We start from the raw sequence: 7,273 nt of genomic DNA, 5'->3' as shown, positions 1-7,273 counted from the left end.
AACAGAAAACAAAAAAACATAAACCAGAAAATTCCTGATTGGGAGTGATTGGTGTCTGGAGGAAAATTTCTCTTAAAATATGGCTTAGAATGTTATTCATGGTTTTCTACTACGTTGACTGTTTAAATAGCAGAACTGAGGTTGGTCTTTCAGAGAAAGGGGAGAGTAATGGACCTCTGGATGTTTTTAACTGTTTTTACTAACAGAAGCTGTTCTTGTGTTTCTGTATTTTCCGGAGGTGTTATTCATTATTTTTAAGAGGAAGTTTATGAAAGTTGGCAACCACTCTATATCCACTGCTTATCTAGGACGTGTACTGCTTTCCTTTGAGGTATTTTAGCTCTCTCCACTTTCTCAGAAGTGAGGGGGTGGGGAGAGCACACAGCAGCTTCAAGAGAGCTTCAAGAGCCCTTGAAGATGGCAGGAGGGTGAGGACGTTCCTGTTTCCTCCTTACACCAGGAGGTGTTGATGCACATCTGGGATATGAGGACCCAGTGTTCCCAAAAGTGACTCGGGTTGAGCAGCAAGGGCGTGACCTTGGAGAGATGCCATCTGTCTTCATCTCCTTCCTCCAGTGGGTGTCAGCCAGTACCCACACTAGACTCCCATTTCCAGTTCAACCTCAAGTGTGCTTGTTAGGTTCTATACCACAGAGCGCGGGTTGTTTATTCACTGTGCCACTAACCACCCTGTAGAATGACTAAAGGGAGGTTCTAGTATAGAAATTTCTCCCACAGCAGAGGAAAACGAAGTCGAATTAAAATCAAGAAGAGAGGGATAAGGCAGTTCACTTGAGTTTAATTTTCCTTTCTACCATCTTCAATGAGTTCTTTGGAGTGACGGCTGCTGCTTAGACTCCTGTGATCTACCCCTCCCCACACACACCAATTATCTTTAAAATTGCTTTGGATTAACATTCTAGTAACCGAAAAGAACACAGGTTTCCTTGGAATGATTAGTAAATAAATGCCTGGATGCATTATTGCCTTACAGTTCTGCCCACTGTTGCAGTGATGTCCCAGGAGGGTCCTAGAGGGGAAAAGTGCTGGGATTGGGACTGTGGTAGACTGGGCATCTGGAAGTGGCCTCCTCCGTGTCCTGGGGTTCCCCCCCGCCACCGCCCCCCACCAGCCCCGTGCCGTGCTGCCTCCAAGTCGTCTTTTAGGGCTGCAAGGCTTACTGCAGAACACTGCTTGTCCCTTTCTAAGGTAGGGGCAGGAGGCTGCTGCGTAGGACTCCGGGAAGCCTCACAAGGGGCCTCTCTGATCCTCTCTGGCGGCACTGGCCCCTGACCTTTGGCTCTCCTGCTGCTTGCCCTTCCGGCTGATTTCAACCCAGTTTCTCCCTTCTGCTGACGGTAGAACGCCTGGATTTACCCCTCTCTCTGCAACCTACCTAGAGACAGTAGAAACCTTCACTAATGCCCACATGGAGATAACCTATCCGTTGTTCATTTTGGTGTACAGTTGACCCTTGAATGATGCTGGGGGTCAGGGCACCCACCCTCCCACGGTTGAAAATCTGTGTGTATAACAGAGTTGGCCCTCCGTTTAGGTGGTTCCCTCTGTACCTGCGTTCCTCCACCACCTGCGGATAAAGTAGTACTGTAGTATTTAATGTTGAAAAATATCTGCCTATAAATAGACCCGTGCAGTTCAAACTGGTGTCCTTCAAGGGTCAACTGTATTTCCTTCTCAAGAATATTGTTTTACAAACTGAAAGCACACAGAGGACACAGTTTGGTATCCTTGTTCCATAAGCATTTCTCCATGCTGCTAGAGGTACAAGTGTCATTACTATGGCTGCTATCCTGAATATGCTATCAACATTACACAATAATTTACTTACCTATTCTGTTATTATTGGGAATTTTTATTGTTTCTAGGTTCTCACAACGATAACGTGAATAAAGAATTACGTATGAATTACATACAAAACAGACATTGATTAACAAATTTGTATCAATGTGTGCCCGAATTTTGGGTTTGCTTCATAAACTGTTTAAAATGGTTATAATTTATACTTCACTACTAATTCTTAATTTTTAAGAAACAAATGGGAACAAAAACACATAGGTTGTGAAAAAAATTTTAAGCACTACAGAAATATATGAAATGAAAATTGGAGTTAAAATAGCGACTAGAGGGGCTTCCCTGGTGGCGCAGTGGTTGAGAGTCCGCCTGCCGATGCAGGGGACGTGGGTTCGTGCCCCGGTCCGGGAAGATCTCACATGCTGCGGAGCGGCCGGGCCTGTGAGCCATGGCCGCTGAGCCTGCACGTCTGGAGCCTGTGCTCCGCAACGGGAGAGGCCACAACAGTGAGAGGCCCGCGTACCGCAAAAAAAAAAAAAATAATAATAATAATAATGACTAGAATTTTCCTCACAGAATTTTTCTCCCTCATTGTCTAATTGATTGAGGGGAGAAAAAAATTTTTTTAAATCACCAGTAGCAGTCAAAAAGACATAACCTAATGCAATAAACATTTTAAACTTATGAACAACAAAGATACAAGACTGAGAGGAAGAGTGGAGAGGCGCGGCTGAGTGGGCTCCTAACCCTCCCCAGTACACCTACCCCAAGGAGCCATACTGTGAAAAAAAAATCCTGTGAATGCCGACTACTCTTCCTAAAACTGGAGAGAAAAAGAGCAGCCACTTGGGACTTCCCTGGCAGTCCATGATTAAAACTCTATGCTCCCAATGCAGGGAGCCCAGGTTCGATCCCTGGTTGGGGAACTAGGATCCCGCATTTCTTCAAGCTAGGTAGGAGTAGTGAAAATGGCTACTGCGGAGACAAGGCAGAATAAACACAGACTGCTGGAAATGAACTGGGGAGCCAGCCCCAAACCAGAGGACACCCCAGTCTGTAGCTAGTTCCCAAGGTATAGAAAAGAAAATAGAATCCAATTAGTTAGCTCACGAGGAAACGAGTAAGATGAAAACAAACTACAAGACCACAGTGCAAAATTACTGCAGGAAAAAATAATATAAAATTAAACTAAATTATAGATTCAGAGTTTTCATTTTGCAAGATGAAAAAAGTTCTGGAGATGGATAGTGGTGATGGTTGCACAAAAATGTGAATGTACTTAATGTCACTGAAGTGTACACTTTAAAACAATTAAAATGGTCAATTTTATGTTGTGTATATTTTACCACAATTTTTAAAAATTAAAGGAGGGAGGGTTAGAAAGGAATATAGTTGATAAAATACAAAGAAAACCTAACTCAAGGAACAGAGAGAAATACCTGTCAATTGTTTTTTGACAATTAATAAGAATGTGAATTCCATATAACCAGAGCTCATAGAGGAGAAGTTATAATGAAAGAGTGAGGTAAACAGGACATTTCACTCCTAAGAAAACAAATTGAGCATCAAAGCAACACACTTCCATAATAAATGGAAATAGTAAAAGGCAGAACAGATAGAGCTGAAAACTGAATTATCTTCATAGAGAAAAAGACTGTTAACCAGTTAATAAAAATTAAGATTATAATATTATAGGTAAGCTGCTAGGTATGAAAGCTATTCAGATCATCTAAAATAAGGATAACTGGTGCCTCTGAAGTACAGAGTTAAAAAATAAAAAGAAGATATATTTGATGATTTAAGAGGTTTTCCTTAAAATAAATAATTGTAGTTGCAGATTGAAAGTGCCCAGTGTATCTATCCCAGGGTGGGAGGGAAAAAAAAACCTGACACAGAAAACTTAACATTAAGATATATCCAAAGTAAGCCATAGAACTTTAAAGCTAAAGAATTCTTTAGACATACAAACTCCCCCTTCCCCTAAAAAAAGCAAATCACCTATAAAGGGGGAAGGTTAAAGATGGCCTCAGATTTCTTTACAATAACATTTAAAGCCAGAAAACAATAGACCAATGTCTACAAAATCCTAAGGGAAAGTGTGGCCCCAAAATATAATCTGAGTAAAAAAGTAATAGACCGATATCCTCAAACATGAAATAATTCAAGGGATACAGCACAAATGAGCTCTTCTTAAAGATACAGCTTGACAATGAAATTTGATCAGAGAGAAGCCACATTACAAGCAAGGATATCAGCAAACATCTTTCAGGAATAGAGAAAGCTCAGTTTTGTTTTGTTTTTTAAGGCATTTTATCTATTTGAAGAGTTAACTATAAAAAGCATTAAACAATTATGGATCTGAGATTTTATCATTCCTTCTCATATATAACATGATATATGTGCATGCTTATTCATCACAGAATTATTTGTAATATCAAAAGATTAAAAACAAACCAAGGGTCCATCAATCTGGGACAGATACATTCCACAACAGAATACTATACAGTTATAAGAAAAGAATGAGAACATACATGTTTGTGTATGTATAAGGAAAGTTATCCAAAATATATTGTTAAAAAACGTGTAATGCATAATAGTGAAGAAAATGGGAAATAAAGTATATTTTCACTTTTGCTTATATCTGAAACATTGGAAATATATAAGAAATTAAGTAGTTGTCTAATATTGGCAGGGGGAACTAAGAAGATGGCACAAGGGTAGAAATGAAACTTCTCAATGTACAGCATTTTAAATTATTTTGACTTTAAATAGTGAATGTGTTCTAAATTTGAAACGAATTTTTAGAAATTATAGGAATTACACTTATCAAATAGAATTGAAATATTGTAAACCTGAACAATGTTTCTAAAAATATGTATAGCTATTCAGAATTTGAGTTGGGAAGACCAGAAATAGAAGGGAATCTGTTAGTGTTAATCTTTCAAAACAGAATCAATAGATAATGTCTAACTGGAAACAGAGTTTCGAAAACACATCTCTAATTTATTTTATAACCTCTTAATGCATTTCATAATCATTTATTTATTTTCTACTTGTGTAGTTTTGTCTCTTCTTTGAACCTTAAAGAGATCTTTTATGCAACAATATTTCCCATAGCAAAGACACGTTTATTTGAAGTGCAGTAATTCCTCTAGTTTTGTTTTAGTTTTTTTCTTCTGTGAAATTCAAGTAACATTAAAATGAACAATTTTGGTTAAAATAGCATTTGTATGATTCCATTTTGATAAAACCACTTCTATTTATTTTTCTACCCATCTATTCTTACAGTTGTAAAGAAAGACACCTGAAATAATGTTTGTCCATGTTTTACCAATGATAATTTCTGGGTAGGTGGTTTTCAGGAGATTTATAATGAGCATATATCATTTTTAAAAATACAATGATTTTTCTTTAAGCATACACATGAGCACACACACACTCATACACACATATATGTACAGAGGAAACAAATGCCTCAGAGATTTATGGTGATTAATTCAAGTGGAAGAAACATGGTGATTGGATAACTGTTTTCTTTGTTTACTTTTCTGCATTTTGAAGATGTTTAAACAATGTAATATTAAATTGTATATAACTATATAGAAAGTAAAAGTTGCCTCTATTCCCATCCCAGTCTTCCCCCAGCTTCTTGTGTATTTTTTTGCTCTAGGCACCCATGCAGTTCTTCACAGATCTTAGTTAACTTCCCTGTCAGCACATGGAAATCTACCACATTCCTTTTGATGGCTACCTCATAGTCTATTGAATGAATATACAACTGTAAATTTTTGATGGATATTTAGATTGTCAATTTTCCTCTCATAAAAGGAGATTATTATTACATATTTTTGTGTACTTTATGAATATATCTTCAGTATAAATTCCTAGTGGTGGAATTGCTGGATTGATAGGTATGTGCTTTACATTTTGTTTTGACAATTCTGTATTTTTTTCCAAATTATTTTAACTTCTTAGATTATGTTCTTTCCTATCTAAGAAATATATATAAATATTTACATGTAATATTTAATATAATAAAATTATATATAATTTTAACAAATATGTAAATAACAAAATTATCATATACTCTAAAAGGATTCATGAAAAGCAACATTTCCCTGTCCCTCCTCTAAGAGACAAAGCACTTTAACTAGTTTTAACAATTTCTTATGGTAACTATCTCCATAATTCTCTAAAAAATAATAAAAAGCTTATCCTACTGTTTCTTAATTTATCAGCTTTAAACCTCTTGCTATGGAAGATAAGGATTTAATACTTCTTACACCATCCTTTTTATGGTTATATCACTGTTTTTTTTGTTAAATCAATAAGGTATGCATTATTATAATGTAAATATTGTCCACTGCCAAATCAAATAGTATACTACAAGCACAGTTCCTGTCTTGTATAGATTTAGTTTTTTTCCCAGGAGTCTCTAATTACCATCCCCTCTTCCCTGGCCCCTCCTGATTCTTTTTACTTGGACCTCAGGTGAGAATTGGATTAATGGTGATTCTTGGTTCAGGACATAATTTCAATATGGGTTCATGGAAGACCTCAAGGGCATATCCTCTCATCTGTTCTTGAATAAGATATAGATATAGTTCTCCATTTATTTGTATTCAATTAAGGTCCCTTTTATTCCCAGGGCCTTGCACCTTTCTCCAGTCAAGACTGATTACATTTTAAATGAACTGAATAAATAATCTCTAACAGAATAAAGAAAAAAGAATTTTGACAAATTTGCAAACTTTCACTTTTAAGCTCTCATAAATAATTAGGTCTATTTTCTAATATTTTTGGCTAACTAAAAGCAATAAAACAGAACTGTAAGTGTGACAAAAATGAATGTTTTTAAAAGTGGAGAAACATCACATGTTTTCAAGAGAGAAGGTTTACAGTGACGCAGTCTGTTTTACGTAAGCACATCCCACTTTGCAGAGAGCAACACCTGGAAGAAAACAGGACTAACAATTATTAAATATTTATTAATTTCTGAGAAGAGAAAGTTATCTTATGTCATCCTCCAACAATTTTATATATTATTTGCTTCCTTTATAAATGAGTAAATTGCAGGGTTAAATAACCCTCCCAGGTTCACACAGTTAGTGGTGGAAGCAAAAGTCAAGCACAGGTCTGACTCCAAAGCTCATATTCTCCCCACTCTAGCCTGCTTTCTGGTCTGTCCTCACTAAACCTTAGTGGCTGTATTTGTTTTTTCTCTTAGTGGACGAATGTTCATCTGACTACACAATTGTGCTTCCCGTGATTGGGGCCATCGTGCTTGGTCTCGTCGCAGTGGGTTTGATTGTCTATGCAACCCGCTTAAGGCGTGAATCTTCTGGATACCAGAGAATCTAACGGGTGCCCCGAGGGAAAAGAAAAAGGTGGAGTTTAGAGAATTCTTTCATTGTTTCCAGGATGTTGAAGACTTCCCTTGGAGTGTGGGTCCTTCCAACCG

This window comes from Phocoena phocoena, chromosome 4 (genome assembly GCF_963924675.1).
Source record: "Phocoena phocoena chromosome 4, mPhoPho1.1, whole genome shotgun sequence".
NCBI lineage: Eukaryota > Metazoa > Chordata > Mammalia > Artiodactyla > Phocoenidae > Phocoena > Phocoena phocoena.
The sequence above is the reverse complement of the archived record's forward strand: the minus strand, read 5'-3'. Positions refer to the sequence as shown.